This window comes from Carassius auratus, chromosome 23 (assembly GCF_003368295.1).
Source record: "Carassius auratus strain Wakin chromosome 23, ASM336829v1, whole genome shotgun sequence".
Classification (NCBI taxonomy): Eukaryota; Metazoa; Chordata; class Actinopteri; order Cypriniformes; family Cyprinidae; genus Carassius; species Carassius auratus.
In genome coordinates, this window is record NC_039265.1 from 18,168,338 (window position 1) to 18,188,429 (window position 20,092).

Sequence of the window (20,092 nt, forward strand, 5' to 3'; positions counted from 1 at the left end):
TCATAAAAAGCGTAAAAAAAAAGACGTTTATTGTTTGTACATAGAAGTTTTTGCATATATGTCCGGAACTGACTTGCTATGACAGACTCCCTGTGATGTGTGATCATAAGGCTTCAGTAGACATCAACACAAAAGAAGGCTACTATATAGTACCGACTTATTTTAATAGATATAATAATTGAAAATGAAAATGTGTCAAAACAGTTTCAAAAATGTTCAAATAGGCATATATAAACGTATTAATTAATTATCAATATATAGGCTATTAATTTGAACATGTAGAGTAGACTACAAGAAACTTCTGTTGTAATAAGCAGCTTTAAGACATAAAAAAAAACCTTAACTGTAAAATAATAATCATCTGCTGATCATACAATTATTTCGTTTTCAGAAATGAGGTCTAATGTATAGTGATCGTTTTTTCTTTAGAGACGTGTTGTATGAACTATTACCAGTAAGTTCATATGTGCTCAGATTAAAATTAGCCTATATTACTATTGTATTATTTTATTTAAGCTGTAACTGTGAATACATTTGGACACTCCATGTTAGTCACTGATTAGACTTACATGATTTAAAATGGATTTTTAGGTGATATTGCTTGAAAAGTGATTTATAATGAGCGCTAAAAAAAAAAAAACTATGTAATGCAGTTTATTTTATTATCACGTGCTGACATAACCTGAGACTAAAAGCTGTGATATACATTTTGTCCACTAGAGAGAGCCAAATTATATGGACAAGGCCTATTTGAAAGTGAAAGTCCTGACATTTACCAAGTAACCCATCCTTGGAGCTGGTGCTCTGCATTTAACCCATCCAAGTGCACACACACAGCAGTGAGAAGTGAACACACACCCGGAGCAGTGGGCAGCTACAGATCCAGCGCTGGGGAGCAACTGGGGGTTCAGTGCCAGGGTATTGAGTTCAGTCCATGGGTATTGAGGGTGGAAGAGAGCGCTGTTCATTCACTCACTCCCACCTACAACTCCTGCCAGCACCGAGACTTGAACCGGATACCTTCTTGTAAGTAGTCCAAGTCTCTAACAATTAGGCCACAAACTTGTGCGAACTTCTATGTCAAAATCAAATTCTCCAGTCAAAAACCCTTACATGATCTATCAATATCAAACTTTGGCCTCAGATGACAAAACCTACAGTACAAATACACACACTACAATAGTTTAGCTTCCTTAAATATAATAAGTTATCTTTACTTAGTTGTTATACTTACTAGGTTTTATTAAGTTACAAAATTTGCTAATTTTAAGGCAAATAAAACAACATGCTGCAATGAGTAATTCTTTCTTAAAATATTCAAGTAGCTACAACAAAACCGATTACATTAATTCACCAGTGAGAGGCAACAGTGCGCTAATGTGCAACAGGAACAAAACAACAGAAGAAGAAATAAGGACGGTGCGCATGCGCAGCAAGCAAAGTTTTGAAGCTGCGTCGAATTTGCTGAAACTGAGAAGTAAAAAGACTGTTTACATTTCACCTCTGGACAAAGAATGATTGATTACTTCTACACAATAATAATAAGGTAAGTAAAAAAAAAAATAGTGTGTGGTTGTATCTTTCTGTGTGCTGCTAATTTGAACTGACTAACATTAGCTCCTTGTCAGCACCAGTGTCAGCTAACGTAACAGGTAACGATCTTTGCTATTCTGCTATTAGAACAAAAACTATAGAAATACACAACTTGTGGCACATTTGGGTAAATGTAAAAACTTTTAAAGACTTTTTTTTATTTCATTTCTCAAATTGAAAAATGTTTTACTAGTTAAAAATTAAAGCATGTAAATTCTGAGGAACAATCCAAGAACATGCAAGAATATGTGCCATTTATTAATTGTTAACAGTAATCTTTTGCAAAATTTCCTCTATAATTTTATAACACTGTGAGGCTTTGGCCACTTTGTAGGTTAAAGTCATTTTTCAGTTTACAAATGTATTTTCATCATTTTAATGCAATCATAGTCATTACGTGATCAGACATAAGGTTTAAACTGAATGAGCTAGTTGTTTTGCAGTAATTATTTATTTGCTGTTTTAAAAACACCGAGTACTGTAACAGAAGAAATGCTGCTTTTGAATTGGTTTTATTACTGATGCCTCAAATAGAGATGTATAGAAAATTTATTTCTATTGTAAAAAATGCAAATATCAAGAAATGAATGTGTTCTTGTTCTACAATTCACAACATTAGTGGAACTTGATTTTATATGAAGAATTATTTTTCATATTTAGGAAAAAAGCTTGTGTCAGCTGTCTTCTCTGAGCAGCGGTCTTGTGATCACCGGTCTCAGTATAATAAAGGTGAGATATTTCAACAGCAGTAGAGCAGTTTTGACTCAATCATGTGCTATGCTTTATTTGCAATTTCAAATAATTTATTGCAGTTCAAAAATACCTGTAACCGTATTTCCGTATTTGTAACTGTGTTTCTTTTCACATATCTAAGAGTACACTTCACATCCTAGAACCCATAAAATGTATGATGCTACCTTAAATGTTTAATAGTTTTATTATATTTATTAATAATATTTAAAATAAACAGCGCTTATTGACTTCAATGACTTCTTTATTGACACTTTGAAAAACATGTTTCTATTGTAATTTTTACATTTCTTAAACTTAGTTTTTCTTTTTAAACTAATTAAAAATGCAGATTTGACAGAACTACACACCCATCTGATGCCTACCTGTTTTAATTCATGATCCCCCGGATACTTCTACAACTAACCCGCCTTGGTAAGTTCCCATAGTTAGTGACACCATTTTAGAAAACATGCCTGTGTATTTGCTGGTATATTACTGAGATACATTTATAAATATTAATGTTGATTACATACCTAGTTCAATCAAAAATGAAAAATGTGCCATTTAATCTCCCTCCTGTCAATCTATTCCATAAAAAACTGTGCATCTTCATGACACGAATGAAGATATTTATCCCAAATCTCTGACACCCAAGAAACCATCAAATCAATCCATATGAATGGAGCCAATTAATCTACTTTTTGGGCCAAACTGTTCAATGAATTGTAAGGAGCAATTTCAGTTATATTTCCACTTGAACTCTGTTAGGCATGGTCTGATGAACTGTTCTTGATCCAGAACTCTTATCTGAACACACTGAACGTGCTGTAGAAAGCCTAGATGGTAGTCACTGCTCAGGGTTGGTCGTTTGTTTTTGCCTAGCCACCAGTTTCTCTGCAGCTGGGCAACATGCTATTTGAGTTAAGTAAACTAGGTAATATTAAAATCAAAAGTAATATTTAATCTTTCGTAACGTGGGTGCTATTTACATCAGGTTCGATATCTTAACTATTGCATTACTAAGGCAACGACTGACACATTTATGTTGCATTCAAAAGAGCTCTGTTGACAGCCCAACAGTGAAAAATTAAACCATATCCATATTAGCACAGAATGGAATGGTTAAGCATTGAGAATTAAGAATGGTTTTGGCCTGACATTGGAAAAGAGGCTCAAATCTTCGAAAGAGACATAATTGCTATATGATCACGTGTCTAAAATTTTGGGTAAATAGACATTCAGTTAAAGGACAGAAATTTATTTAACTGAAAATGTCTTTATTTGTGTTCTGAAAATAACTAAAAGTCATGGGTGAGTAAATGATGATGTGAATATAAATTTTGGGTGAACTAACCCAATGTTATGGCAGTGTAGGCAAGACAGAAAACACTGAAAACTGATCATCCACATTTCCATGCTAATATTGTTTTTATTTGGTTTTATACAGGTGTCTGATGCTGATGCAGTCTGGGCACTAGTATCTGTTGGCTTGCTGACTATCACTGACGATGAAGTACTTCTCCAAATCTTGACCCAGTGTCTTCTGCCATCATTGTTCAGGGTAGTACTGCAAAGAATAGTCTCCAGGGTCTGCCTCCAACATTTGCTTCCCGACCACCATGTGCTACGTTTGCATCACTGCTACATGTGGGTTACCCTGATACTGTGAAGAGCGCCTACAATATGATGCTTGACTTGGGACAGAAAAAAAAACATTGGCAACTTGTGTGGCCAACTCATTGCCGTATTTAAAATCATTGTACTGCTACCTCCATTGTTTAACATAACTAAAAGCAGATTGTTTTTGCTTTGTTTCAAAATTTTTGTAATACGAGTTAAAACTACATTGAAAAAAATATATCATCTTTAACTTTGAACTGTCACTACATTTGATTTAGGGTAATGTGTGTGAAGAATAGAACATTAAAGGCAATTGGTCAACTAGATTTCTGTTCAAGTAAATACAACTTAGAAATTCCAAGTTGCAGGAAATGTTTCTTGATTTAGCTAAATTTAAATTAGTTGTTTGAAATACGTACATAGTATAATGTACTTAATTTAGTTGTTGAAAATAGTAATTCTGAGTTACACGTTTACAACACTTATAAATAAACCTTTGTTAGTACAAATTACTATTCTTATTTCACTTGTTTTTTTCAAGGCAATCGGTTTGCATGCTTTTTTTTAAATAAGGTTTACTCATTATAATTTACAGTGCAGACAACCTCCCTGCTCAGTGCACACTAGTGAGATAAAATCAAAACACTGTAATTGTAATAAAGTACTGTTACTATACTGTACTACACTGTGTGATTCTTTCAGCTCTCTCTCCAGTGCTAGGATGCATTTTTAAAGCAGTCACCTGTGCTCCTGTTCATAATTTCCTGAGATGCTACTGAATGCTTGCTTATGGATAATTGTGTGTTATTTGAGTTCACACTGTGACAATAGAGTTAACTATTTGATGTGTTTGTGTTTTATGAATGAGACTTTGGAGAATGTATATATGAATTTTATAATTTATATTTTATAATTTTATAATTTCTAAACTACAAAATTATTAAAACATTACATGATTGAAGTGTTTACTCCTGGCCCATGGTCCATTGTTAATTTCAAATTTGGCCTTTGGATTTAACTATTAATGCATTAAGCCATTTTTCAATTTATGTTTTCTGGTGGACAAAACACTTAAACCTATACAAATGTTGTTTTTTTGGTTTATACTGTCCTTATCTTGGTGCCATTAGTTATATATGATGCTTACAAGAAAGCTGTGAATTGGTTGTTCCTGGTTGTTGTTTTACATGTGCACTTCTAAATAACATTGTAAGTTCATTGATTAGATATACTGCAGTGTAAATTAAATTTTACTCATATTTTCGTCAGCATTATGAAGATTATGAAATATTTGGGGATTTGGAGGAGCTAATTGTTATAACATGCAAGTTTTTCTTTCTTTTTGCTCCGAACAAAAAACAAACAAACACTTAACTACAGCACTTAAGACATTTGACAAAATCACACACACAAATGGAAAAAAAAAAGATATTAAAAATGACAAGGCGCTTGACGTCACGTAGCTTCTCACGCGAGAAGGGGGGCGACGAAAGTGTCGCGCTTCTTATCACACGTCTTTGGTCACGGCAAGGTACGCGACGATTGACACGATGATTGCTTAGTTTGCAAATCAAATGCATAAACCACACCCCATACCATAGTCATAAACCGAGTGAAGTAACGACGGTTACAATGTTCTTCCGCAAGACGCATGCAGTTCTGTTTATTAACTGCTAGAGCGTGAAACAAAAACAGAAGCGCGACAAATAAACTGCGTACCTGTGTAGTGCGTACATGTGTCTCTGTTGTTAAAGTTTATCGTTAATTTGATACTCATTTTAACAATCGGGAATCATGTAAACATGATGTCACGTGCGTCTTTTCTGGTCAGTCGTCATGGAAACATGAAGCCCTGGCGTTTGGAGTGAAAACAAACGACGTATCAATGAAAACACTCACTGTTTCTTTTTAAATGAATTGTTATTAGTTCCTAGATTTATACCTGTTATTTTTCAGTTGTAGTTGACTTTCAAACTAGACAATAAAAGAAAGTTTCATGTTTTTCTTTTGCTGTATTTATTCATTCATCACACATTTAACCTGAACCAGACTTAACTCCTGAACTCCTAGCATTACTCTCTCTCTCTCTCTCTCTCTCTCTGTGTGTGTGTGTGTATGTGTCTGTGGCCTGGCAGTGAGCAATGGACATACGAAAATTCTTTAAAATAAAAAAGACAGATCCAGGTGAGAGACTAGGGACAGTCCATAATGACCTCTGTCTTGTTTTTGTTTATTTTTTTCTCTGAAAAGTGTTAAGCTAAAGTAACAGAATGCAAACCAGCTCTTATTGTATCAAATTACTTATCTAGGCAACGGTCCCGCTTTTATAATTATAATTTTTTTTTCAAACTCACAAGCTTCTCTTTTAAAAAAAGTTTCTAAGCCCAATAATAATAATCATAATAATAAAGACATTTAAAATGACACGCCTCTGTGTGACTTTTGATCATGTCATTAAAATCTGCAAATGGTCTCATGGTCTCATTTTTGTGACATGACAAACTGACCTCAACTCTCCTGCCTACGATAAATTTGTGTATGATTGTCAGTGCCAAGGGAAAGAGAGGGAGATGGCGAAGGAGAAAGGGAAAGGGAGAGCATGGAGGAAGAACCAGGTGAGGAAACAACAACAATAAATTGACATATAGTGAATAGTGGAAAGCAAAACAGTAACTACTCATACTCCTATACAAACCTATTGGCATTAAGTAGCCTATATTACTTTTTTTTTTTTTTTACATTATTTTACACCACATTTTTTTCATAATAAAGGAGGAGGAAAACAACAGGGAGAGTCCATAAGGGATGAGAGGGAAATGACTAGTGAAAGAAATTAAGAGACAGAGGGAGTGCAACATAGAGACCACCAAGCCTGAGATAAAGGGAGCAAATATGTATGCCATTATGGCTGATGAGGCCAGGGATGGAAAGACAGAACAGTTGACATATTGTTTGTTTTTGTGTGAAAAGAGGGTGGGTGGTAGCAGTGGGGCTCATTGGGTGCTCAGCACCCCTAAAGCTCTGACCCTAGAATCGCCCCTGCTTGTGAATATAGAAAGTTTGGTTTTATCATTAAACTAAATGTATTATTAAATCCCTTCCTCCGAGGGGAAAGAGCCATGTCTATGAACTTCGTAAAAGTGCGAGGGGCTAGAGACAGTCCGAAGGGTGGGACTGTAAATTGGTGGCCATTCCCTCGAACGCGAATCTCAAGAATGGCCTGTGATTCGTGGCTATGTGGATGTGAAAGTAAGCATCTTTTAGGTCCACTGTTAAAATCCAGTCCTCGGGGGAAATATGCACAAGGATGGGTTTGATAGTTAACATCTTGAATGGCCGGCGCAAGAAAAGATAAAACATGTCTATAGCAGCTTTTGCAAGCATTTACTTCAGTGACGTTCAGCCAAAGGTGGCGTAACATCAGTGTTACTTCTTTGATGGATGCATACGTTGATTTCTTTTGCATGAGGGCGCCCTCTGGCCACCAGTATGAATGAAACAAGCAGAATTCAAAAAGATACTTTTGGGAATTGCAATGAGCAAGTTTTTGCAGATTACTAGGATTTTGGTTGACTAAGACACAACACAGCAGATTACCACACAACATACAGATATTTATAGTTTCTGTGCATCAGAGCATGAATATTTGATGAGATCAGCTGTGTGTTGGTCTGCTGTGGTCATTTGATTATTTTCAGGGGTATTTTATTTAATAGAAAACAGGATTTTGTTTGATGTTTTGAAATAAGAGTTCAGTGCTCTTTACTGGAACATTTGTTGCAACCAAACTGCAAAATAGCTGATGATTGTACAATTACATATTCATGAGCTTATTAACATATGGCCGCCCACATTACAGAATCATAAACAATATTTAATTGTCAGAGAGATGGGCATGAAAAACTGATTTACACAAAGAAACCTTCACTAACATCTATAAGAGGACTTCATGTGTTTGTCTTTTATTTCACCCTTTGATTTTTGCAGGGTAATGCAGCAAAGTCATGCTCACGTTCAGGACAAACACATTAGAAAGAACGATACTGAGCTTCGCTGCCAGCTCGTCTATTCATCTCCTCCATCAATCAGACTTCAGCCGCCGTCTCTCTCCATCCGTGAGCGATGAATCAAACCTTCAGAAACCTACATGCACAGAGAAAAAGACAGTAATTCAAGCACATCAACAGAAAGATGGTGTCGGAGTGACCTGACAAAACAAATGCTGATAACTTTAAAAGTTGATTTTGATTGCTTCTATTGTCTTCATCTGTAAGTCGCTTTGGATAAAAGCGTCTGCTAAATGAATAAATGTAAATGTAAATGTAGGTTATTACTTGCTGATTTATTTCATAAAATAAAATGTCAAATTATGTGAAAAAAAAAAGTATTATTGAGATGGAATTCTGACAAAATACTGAAATTATTACATAGGAAGTCAAAACTGACATTAATTCTAATTATGAAATTATGAGAAAAAATATAAAATTTAATTTAAAATGATAGATTGAGATAAAAAAGTCCAAGTTATTATATACTTATTATAAAAGCCCAATTTAAAATATGATTAAAATCATAATTATGGCAAAAACAAAAAAGATTTAGATGAAAAGTTGCAATAGAAAATGTAAAAACTATGAGAAAAGTGTTAAAAATGTAAAACTATTACATAGGAAGTGAAAATTCTGATTGTAAAGTCACATTTATGACAAAACATATGTTATGTAATATATAATGTACTATAATAATAATGATAAAAAGACAAAATTATGAGACTAAATAGTCCTAATAATTAAATACTAAATAAAATGACAACATGTGAAGTCATGATTATGACCAAAAAGATAAAATTGTTGGATAGAACGTCTAAAATTATGGCATGTTAAGTCATATTTATTAAATAAAATGTAAAAAATGATGAGAAAAGGGTCGCAAAATGAGAATAAAAAAAACTAAAAATTATTACATTTGGAAAAATTTACAAAAAAAATCTACTTTTTAAGAAAAAGTCTATATTAAAAATCTAAATTATGAGGTTAAAAAATCAAACATTTTACATACTAAATTATAATAAAAAAAATTTTTTTTTGACAAAGTCGTGATCATAACAAAAAGTCTAAATTAGATAAGTTTAAATGATGACAAACTAAGTTCAACTATGATACTCTCATGAGAAAGGCGATTGATTCTCTTCATTGAAATATGGAAATGAAGCAAGAATAAATCAAAGACAATGATTGCTGTAAATATGACTGCAGGCTGTATAGTTAGATTCAGTCAGACTGAACTTTTCTCTGTTGTTCAGATACTGTCATGTTTTACAGAAAATGTGTTTTTATAACGATGACAAAAACAGCATTGTTAAAAATAAAAATCTTTTTGGGTTAAAGATCAGAGCAAAAATGTTTAATAACAGCCTTAACTAGCAAATATAATTTCACCTCACAATTCATAAATCACTGCGTGTCCTGTTAATTATTTGAGCTGCAAGATATAATTGGAGGAACGGACACAAACACCAGGCTTTCCTGAGAACAACCCAAGCAACAAATGAGCATTTCAACATCAACTTTGATATTTATTCTCTCTCATTCTTTTCCATTTCCACCGGTTTAGAAAACTTGGCAGAAAATTAAGCCTTATTTTTCTCTGACGGAGACGCACTCAGCGTGAAATTAAAGGCAGAGAGTTCTGGCTCTAATAGAAATGTGTTCCTCATCCGAGGTCGCAGCTCATCACATTACATGTAGTTTTCCTCACAAGAAAAGCCACGAGTCACTGTTCATTCTCAAAGAGGAACCGACCCAACTCACTCAGGTCCTTGGGTATTTTTGCAACCTACTGCAGTTAATACTAGAAGTCAACCTGAATTCACATGCTTTTCCTGCATTGTGAAGGAATTATCAATGCATAGTAATATAAAAAGACAACACGTTTGTAATCTTTCATCAAAATAACCTCTTTTTTATAGGCTTCACCTCTAAAATCACTTCTAGCTGATGTCTATAAGGCCATTTCTGCCATATAAGAAAACAATTATGTTTTGGTTAATGATAGTTATGAAATAAAACGGCAAAAAAACTAAGACATTAAATCTAAATATGGCATACTTTATCATTTTAAGAATACAAAGTTACACAAATCAGAATTAGATAAAAGGAAAAGGTGTTAATTATGTCATAAAGGAAATTGTGAGTCCTATTTAGTCGTAATTATGAGAAAAAAGCAACAATTATGACAAGGTTTTTAAAAAGATAAAACACCAAATTATGTTGTAAGTAAAAAAGCCATGAAAAGTCAAAATGATGTGATTATAAAAAATGTATTACAACATATTAAATCATAATTGTGAGATAAACTGAATTATAGCACTCTAATTCATAACCTTAAGACAATTATGATTTAAAAAGTTTTAATTGAGATTATGGCAACGCAAATATACATTAAAATGCATAATTATGAGTTTAAAAGTAAAAATTATGACATAAAAAGTAATATCAAAATTATGACAAAGTAAAGAAATATATATGTATATAAATATATTAACTTGATGTTTTAAATGTACAAATTATAACTAAATCAAAATTATGACATGCTAAATCATAACAGAGGTAAAAAGTCAAAATTATAGCACACTTCTTCATAATTATAATTAAGTCAAAAACATGTTGAGTTGACATTATTAGATAAAATCAAAACTCTTACTATGCTATAATTATGACTAACTTGAGTCAAAAATGTCATAAAACGTTGCAATTATGACACTAATTCATAATTACGAGAAAGTGGTAACATTATAATGTATTATAAAATATGAATCGACTTTTTATCTCATAATTAAGAATTTTTATCTCATTATTATGGTTTACAAATCTTGCGTTTTTCTTATGTAGTAGAAATGGGATTCTCCTCTGATAATGTTTTTTTTAAATATACATGTTTTTCATTTAAATGTTACATTTTTGTCATTTTTAGTTTTTTTTTCTTAAATGTGTTTAGTATTTATTCAGTTTTAGCTTTTAGCTTTGGATCTGATTGGAGTTGTTTTAATACTATAATTCATTGCTTCTGTTGTCCACATCTGTAAGTCACTTTGGATTAAAGCGTCTGATGAATGACTGAATATAAATATATACATAGTGTGTTGTGTGGAGCTGTGCGGTAATCACTGAGCGCTCGTGACGTTGTGTCCTCTCTGAGAGACTGAGGCCGAGCACACAGATTTAATTAAACACACTGTCAGGCTGTAGTTCCTCTTCAGCTAGTCTTCTGTCAGCACGGTGACCGTTCAACCTTTCCCACAAACACAGGCCTGTTCCTGTCCATTTATTTCCCTTCATTCCTTAAAGCCAGAAGAAACATCGCAGGTGTCAGTCACCGTTGTTGCAGCGTATTGTTCTATCGTTCTCATAAAACACCCGTTTCTTGCTGGAGACCGCGGCGCAGTGGGGAAACCGCGACACCCGTGATGCACAATGCACTTTAAACCAGTCAAAGGTCACGATGCTGTGAGAATAACGGTGACATCTGCCCTCTGTGCGCTTAAAGATAGTGTCTGAAGATGAGAAAAAGTGTCTGAAGCACAAGAGGCTCCAACGTGAAGAGCAGAAAAACCTGAAATCAGCTACACTGATAACAAACTTCTCCAAGAAGACAATTAAACACATTTTATTTACATTGTCCAAATCAATTACTAATTACTCACAAGAAAGATTTCAACAAGACCAAAAAAAATATTTAAAAAATGACCTGCAGTACTGAGAGCAGACAGCACATCATCTCCATGCAGTGTGTGTGTGTGTGTGAGTGTGTGTGTGTGTGTGTCTGGGTGAGTGTGAGTGTGTGTCTGTGTGTGTGTCTGGTTGACTGTGAGTGTGTGTGTGTGTGTGTGTGTGTGTCTGGGTGAGTGTGAGTGCGTGTTAGTGTGTGTGTGTGTGAGTGAGTGATTGTCTGTGTGAGTGTGTGTGTGTGTGTGTGTGTGAGAGAGTGATTGTGTGTATGTCTGTGTGAGTGTGTGAGTGTGTGTGTGTGATTGCGTGTGTGTGTGTGAGTGATTCTGTGTGTTAGTGTGTGTGTGTGTGTGTGTGTGTGTGAGTGATTGTCTGTGTGAGTGTGTGTATGTTTGTGTGTGAGTGATTGTCTGTCTGTGTGAGTGTGTGTGTCTGTGTGAGTGTGTGTGACTGTGTGTGTGTGTGTGTGTGTGATGTTAGGGCGTCCCGCAGCGGCTCTGTTCATCTCATCCCATTAACTCCAGTCTCTGGTGCTCTCAGGTGCTTCCTCCTCACCAGCGGATCTAACGCGTCTCTATCTGCAGACAGACAAGAGCTTCATTCACAACCAACGCTCGGCTCTCACACACAAGGAAGCTTAATAAAGTTAAAAAAGTAATAAGCTGCTCTCATACTATATTGCTTTTATAAAACACGACAGCTGCAATATAATAACAAACTCAGATGATAAATATGTCCTTCTATTTTTTAAAGGAATCACAGTTAACATTTCTTCAGACAAGTAATGCAGTTCTGTTGTTTTTTGACTTGGTTCTTGTGCACTGAAACTTTTCATTGTTTGGATCACGGCTAGTTTTGTGTTTGCTTATCAGTTTTACAATTGAAGAAGTATTATTTCGCAAGTATGATGAACAGTGATAAATAGGTGGACGCTGAAGTGCAGGCATTTGTAACAAATGTAGTACTGCCAGTTGTCTTTGGAGATTCCTTCTTTCAATCACTTTACGACTTTACTTTTACATTCCATGTTGACTATTGTGAAACCTGTGAGACACAAGAAAAAAACACTGCTCCGATCATAGTGTCCTCCATCCTCCTGTTGTTAACATTGTTGAATGGCATGCACAAATGACATCGCTGTCAACTGGCTTACGTCAATCCCTAGTAGACACTGTCGGTGTAAATGCAACCTTTTAAATGGTACTGGGAAATAGTATCCACAAATCATCCAAGTACTTTAGTACTGTACATTTAGTTCTGGAAATAAAGCGGTGCAAGAGGCCCTAAAGACAAGAGAGCAAGGGGAACTATAAATAGGGTGGAACGCACATGAGGTACAGGTGAGCACAATTAGACAAGCAAGACTAGACATTGGCTAACAAGGGGGTGCAGTAATTGAAAACAAGGGGGCAGGACAAGAGGAGCACATGGCCAACATGGCCAACAAAGACAGAGTCATGTGCTCAGACACAAGACAAACAAAGACACGTTAAACAAATACAGAACAGACATCTGATTCTATCTTAAAAATAAAAATAAAACCATGTCAGATTTCATTCCCAAATGCCGCAGTAAGATCTAACAGAAGTAAAACACAGTTTCCAGAATCAGTGCCTCACAGGATGTCATTAGAAACCCTCAAAAGAGCAGGCTCTGTGGTCTGCTCCAAAATCATCTAATAGAGAATGATTTCCTGTACGCTTTGTAGGTGTAACACTAAACTCAATCGGTGCAACTCACAGATGTGTGTGCATTTCTGCTATTATAAACAAAACTCCCCAAAACCGCTGTGCTCCTTTTTTGACAATGCACTTTCACAATGTATAAATGCATAATGTGGCACATGATTTGAGATGCAACTCCTGTGTTAATTGGACACATGCGCATGACCTTTCAATATGATTAATATGCAATATGACACATTTGGAGCTCATCAGAAGATATTTGACGTTTAACGTGCACCCATGAGAAGCAGGATTTTGGACAAATGAGATTTCACAACAGCTGCTACCCAGCATGACTCCTGTCGTCCTGTCGTTCATTGCTTGTAACAGAGGGAACTGAATTTACATGGAACAGTTTTTCACGTTACATTGCATTACAGTCTCTCATGGCTCATTGCTTTATTATGCAATAGTTCCATTTGTTCATTTTAACTTTTTGGCTCAAAAAGATGAAAATTTTAGGGGAAAAATTCATTAGATTCTCGTCAGCTCTGCAAACACGGATGAACAGAATCCAGCCGAGATGAATGTTGTTTCTGACAGAACTAAATGACTGTAATGTGACTAGATACAAATGGTTGAGGCCGGCTGGCGGCGTTTATAATGGGATATTGAGTCCAGTATTGACCTGTTAATAATGGCGATGAATGGGGTCACGATAGACACATTATTGCTGTCAGGAAGATCTAGTTAACACACTTCTGAGCGCAAGCAAAGCATGCAGATATACTGGGGGAAATGAATGCAAGATATTGTAGAACATTTCAGTTAAACAGTGGATACTGTTGTGCTTTTGGGGCACATTTGTTACTTTAAAACATTCTATCAGTCAAATGATCTTTTCAAGTATTAAGAAATTGAGTTGTTCCATCCAAATGAATACTTTTTAATTATACGTTGCATAAGGTAACAATATTTGCAATGCTACAGCTCAATTTAACATTAAGTCGTGTGCCCAAGGTTGTCAAACTACAAAGTGCCAGGGAATTTATTGCTGATATTTTCCCCTTTTTTACTCTTTGTATGTTATCTACTTATGTTATTTGTTTTTTTGTTATTTACCTTCTATTATTTTGTTTGTTTATGTTTTAGCTTCATGCAATTTTATTTTTCTGTAACTTTTTATTTTTATTTAAATTTTTTTTTTACTTTTTGTTCCATTTTGTTGTTCTGCTGTTTTTTTTATCCTATTCAAATTATATATTTTATGCAACTTAATTTTGTTATTTCACTGTTTTTGTAACATTTTTATTTTTTTTGTTCATTACTTTCATTTGATTTTATGTACTTTTATTGTATTTTATTTTATTGAAATGTAATTTATTTTTTAATCTATATCAATTTTATTTTCATTAAATTATTTCCCTTTATAGTTCCATGTTATCCTTTTGATGTATTTTTTATTTAACTGTACCAATTTATTTTATGTTCGTTTATATTCATTTAGTTTTATTTGATATTTTATTCTCTTCTCCTCTGGACCCGTTTCTCACTTTCATTCCTGTCGCAGTGTGAAATATGCCACTTTCCCCTATAGTGAGGCATTAGACATCAAGAAAGGAAAAACGTGTCACCTATAAACTACGTGCCTGGATTGCTGAGGTTAGGATTCTGCGGCGTGTCTGAATTCCCATCAGATAGGCTACTCAAGTCTGTTAATGCCTCACTCCAGAACAAAGTTTGGAGCCTTCAGCTTCACTATGACGGATCTCAGAAGCTCTGGAGAAGTAAAGGAGGCCTTAATAATTTATGATAGTCTGAGCTTTTCAAAGCATTCGAGCGAGTCGTGATTCCCCTGACATTTAATTTGTCTGAAAATCAGCGAGCGTGCAAGTCTGATTATCTCGACGAGCACCACCTCTCCACAAATCTGTGCTTTCACCATCACTGAACGTCTGAAACACTGTCAATATCACAAACCAGTGCGTAACCATCAGAAAATAATGACGCATCTGATCAGGATCAGGCTGTATTTGCATCTGACGGTCCTGATGACTTGTTCTTTCATGTTGTTAAACTGCATAATTCAGAAAAACGATTTAATCACTGTATTACCAGAATCATGCCATGCATGATAAAAAACATTAACAACATTGTGTTCCTAGTAAGTATTTGGATGCATTTAAATGGCATTTCATACATGCATGTAAAAAAAATACCATAGTATTTTTTTTAAAGAAACATTGATTTAAATTGCAAATTTATGTGAAAGAAACCACAATCCAATAGCACTACATTTTGGATGTGCAGGTGAGATAATTCATTTTGTATTGATATATATATATATATTTCTGCTGGATCATTTAACAGCATCCTCTGATTTAGCGTGAGTGCAGGAGAGTAAAAATGATTTGTGTAGTCTGTCAGGGAACCTAAAGTATGAAATATATGTTATAGATCTCATTATTTAAGGTTCTACCTTGAGCAGATATAAGCTGCGGATGATATATGCATCTTTGTCGAATGATACGAGGGTCGTTTAGAAAGCATTTGATTGTAAATGAGTCATGAAATGGAAATTGTGGAGTTTAATGTAGAGTAAAGGAGGTGGGTGTGTGTTCAACTTTTATCTGAGACTGAATGACATTGAGAAGCTTCATGTGATGCCAAAGCAGCACGTGTCTCAATAGCGCCTCCAAGCGGTCACGTGCTGTAATTGAGTCAATAGAGACCTCCAAAGGTGAGATGACTTCATGTAGATTCACGTCACAACGTTCACTTGTGGATACTTAAAAAATAGGGGAAATAAGTTGTAGAGAAACTAAGAAAAAAACACTAAAAACACCACATTTATTAAACCCAAGGAGCACAAATTCTGCAAAAAAACAAAAACAAAAAAAAAACACATATGAGGTGGGAGATCAAAGGAGGAATCTACCATACCGCAGAGAGGAAGAAAGGATTTAAGCGATGGTCTGCAAGGTTAACCAGACTCTGATGTGATCTGATCACCTCAGAGAAACCCAGAACTGAACATCTGCAAGAGCAGCTGTGGTCAGTGAAGGGTTAATCGTGTTCTGATTGGTGGAGGAGGATGAGTGGGCGGAGTCTAGAGTGAGAGAGCGTCACTGATTTTTTCTTCTTCATTGCTGATCAAAAGTCGAGAACAGAACTACAATTAATCTAAATGTAAAAGATCAACTAAATGAACATTAAACCAACACAGCACTCATATGATGATGTCATGTCAGTGGCTGTGATTATTAGATGTGGTAATAATGTGGTGATGTGATAATGTGATGCTGTGGTGATATAGTGGTCATGAAGTTGATGGTGATGAAAGTAGTGTTGTTAATAATGTGATGATGGTAATGTCAGTGGCTGTGATTATATGATGGTGATTATGAGTTGGTGAGGAGGTCATGGTGGTAATTAGGTTGAAGGTGATTATGATGAAGCAGCTTGTGAATGTTACACCAGCACACAGCATGTTTGTGCCAAAAACTGTGTGCATAAAGGTAACCTTCCTCTCCTCTTCTTTACACCCTGCTGCAGCTACATCCAGAGAGAGAGTGAGAGAGAGAGAGAGAAAGAGAGAGAGAGAGAGAGAGTGTGTGTGTGAGAGAGAGAGACAGAGAGAGAGTGTGTGTGAGAGAAAGAGAGAGTGTGTGTGTGTGTGTGTGAGAGAGAGAGAGAGAGCGAGAGAGCTTCAGTCTCACCTCTGCAGGTCTAGTGACTCCAGGTCAGAGGTCAGATGTATGCATCACAGAATGAATGTTTTTCTCAAACATGATTTATAAGCAAATGTGAGCACAGACCGTGCATTTACAAATGGTTTGTGTCACAGTCAGAGGGTGACCCAACTTCAGGGTAAGGCTAAAAGTAGCCTAACATTAAAGTAATTATTAAGTAGGTGACATAGAGGGAGGCAGCCGACAGACCAGGATCTTGTCTTCATGACAACAATATCTATAATTCATGTTGAGCATAAATACTGATAAAGGACACCGTCAACAGTATTGACGGCAAAATAGACTATGTTTGACAGGTGCAATATTTGAAAATCGAAAATTATTAATTTATTTTTTAAATTACATTTATATCTGAACATATGTCAGAGTTCGGAGCGGGTTCGCTAATCATTGAGTCAGTTCGGGAGTTCGGAGCGGGATCGCGAATCATTGAGTCAGTTTGGGAGTTCGGAGCGGGATCGCGAATCATTGAGTCAGTTCGGGAGTTCAAAGTGGGTTCGCGAATCATTTGAGTCAGTTTGGGGATCGCGAATCATTTGAATCAGTTATGGGGATCGCGAATCATTTGAGTCAGTTTGGGAGTTCGAAGCGGGATCGCGAATCATTTGAGTCAGTTCGGGAGTTCGGAGCGGGTTTGGGAATCATTTGAGTCATTTTGGGGATCGCAAATCATTTGAGTCAGTTCGGGAGTTCGGAGCGGGATCGCGAATCATTTGAGTCAGTTATGGGGATCGCGAATCATTTGAATCAGTTCGGGAGTTCGTAGCGGGATCGCGAATCATTTGAGTCAGTTCGGGAGTTCGGAGCGGGTTCGGGAATCATTTGAGTCATTTTGGGGATCGCAAATCATTTGAGTCAGTTCGGGAGTTCGGAGCGGGATCGCGAATCATTTGAGTCAGTTATGGGGATCGCAAATCATTTGAGTCAGTTCGGGAGTTCGGAGCGGGATCGCGAATCATTTGAGTCAGTTATGGGGATCGCGAATCATTTGAATCAGTTCGGGAGTTCGTAGCGGGATCGCGAATCATTTGAGTCAGTTCGGGAGTTCGGAGCGGGTTCGGGAATCATTTGAGTCATTTTGGGGATCGCAAATCATTTGAGTCAGTTCGGGAGTTCGGAGCGGGATCGCGAATCATTTGAGTCAGTTATGGGGATCGCGAATCATTTGAATCAGTTCGGGAGTTCGTAGCGGGATCGCGAATAATTTGAGTCAGTTATGGGGATCGCGAATCATTTGAGTCAGTTCGGGAGTTCGGAGCGGGTTCGGGAATCATTTGAGTCATTTTGGGGATCGCAAATCATTTGAGTCAGTTCGGGAGTTCGGAGCGGGATCGCGAATCATTTGAGTCAGTTATGGGGATCGCGAATCATTTGAATCAGTTCGGGAGTTCAAAGCGGGTTCGCGAATCATTTGAGTCAGTTCGGGGATCGCGATTCATTTGAATCAGTTCGGGAGTTCGGAACGGGATCGCGAATCACGAAATATTCGCGCTCGTAAATTTTCAAATTGGACATAACCTTTAACTCGTTACTGCCAACTGGGGTGGCAAGGCTTTCTTTCGCCCCTGCATACACCCATCTGCACTTTTTGTGCACTCAAAACAGCGATGACGACTCATCTGATTGGCTTGTGTTTTTGGTTAAAATTCTTAACGCTGTAAAATGCAAACAGAACAATTCTGCAACAGGAGCGTATTTAAATACAATGCCGCAATTGACACTTGCATTTAATTTTCACTCTATTAAATTATGTGAATTAGTTTAAATGTGTCAGCAGCGCCATGCAGATACATATTTTATTCATTTACTCTTTGATCTGAAAGAAAACAACGTTTCTGCATGTTGCTGCATACATTATTTACATTAAATGACAATTTTCGTTTTTGGGTGAACTATTAACTTTAAACTCGTACATCAGCAGATCTGTAAAGGTGAAACCGGATTCCCTGAGTCCACATAACCATAAAAATGCAAATGAGCTTTTAGCCGGCACAGAGAAATTAGCATGGAGGTTTATTAATCTTTCAGATCAGTTATAATGAGGGTAATTATTTGTGTCTGCAGGTTAATCATTCGCTGATTAAATCAACCTGACTCTGGTTCTGTAGGGTTTTGAGGAAATGCTTTCACCATATTCTTATTCATCATATAAAAGTTGCTCGTTTTTGATCACTCAACACAAAAATGTGGCATTTGTTGCATGTACACACACAAATTACTATACTATAGTACCATAATATTTGAAGCACCATGGTGGTATTGCCATCAGATACTGTCACTAGTAAATGTTTTAATAAGCGCGCCATCTGCTGGTCACCAATATGTTTACAGAACTAAAATTAAGTTTTGAGGTTTATTTTTTTATATATATACAAAATTATTTTTTTTTAGATTAAGCCTTGTACAAAAAATGTTGTCGAATACAATTGAACTAAAATACTGACATTAAATTCAAATTTTTTTTTTTTTTAAATGTCAGGTAGGTTTATCTACATGCAAACGCAACAAATTATTTTAAAATGATGTAAACCATTAGAATAAACCTTAAAGATATTATATAAACAACTATGAGCACTTACAGCATCGCATCAGATGTCAAGACAATCACAAGTGATTTTAGGAAGTCAAAAGCTTTATGTTGTCAGAACAAAGACAATCCATTAATCTGTGATCGACAGGTAATAATCTAAAATATAGACGTATCACATCACAAATATCATCCCTTCTGCTAAAACAATGAATCAGTGCTTGAAAACAATAACCTTTAAACCTTGAACTTCAAAACTTAAACTAAAAACACTGCTGCGAATGGAATTTAAAGCCATAATTCAAGGCAATTTAAATTGACTTTAGATCCAAATCTGATTTTATTTGCACTTAATTTTAATATTACACGCGTTTAACGTGCTTCCACTTTTTAAAGTGGCTTATAAAGTAAAGTCAAACAGGAAAACTAAATATGCAACAAAAAAAAGCCCTATTAGAAAAAATATTTCTATTATAC

The 20,092-nt window shown here is 35.7% G+C and overlaps 1 long non-coding RNA gene across 2 annotated transcripts; it reads left to right on the forward strand.

Annotated features, from left to right (window-relative positions):
• Window positions 1-1,391: 1,391 nt before the first annotated feature.
• On the forward strand, window positions 1,392-4,625 carry LOC113041630 (uncharacterized). Of its 2 annotated transcripts, none has more exons than XR_003275422.1 (3): window positions 1,392-1,546; window positions 2,254-2,322; window positions 2,675-2,734. It is a non-coding gene; the product is annotated as an uncharacterized LOC113041630 (long non-coding RNA). The 2 variants fall into 2 exon arrangements; XR_003275423.1 differs by lacking the exon at window positions 2,675-2,734 and adding an exon at window positions 3,773-4,625 and having other exon boundaries at window positions 1,393-1,546.
• Window positions 4,626-20,092: the final 15,467 nt, after the last annotated feature.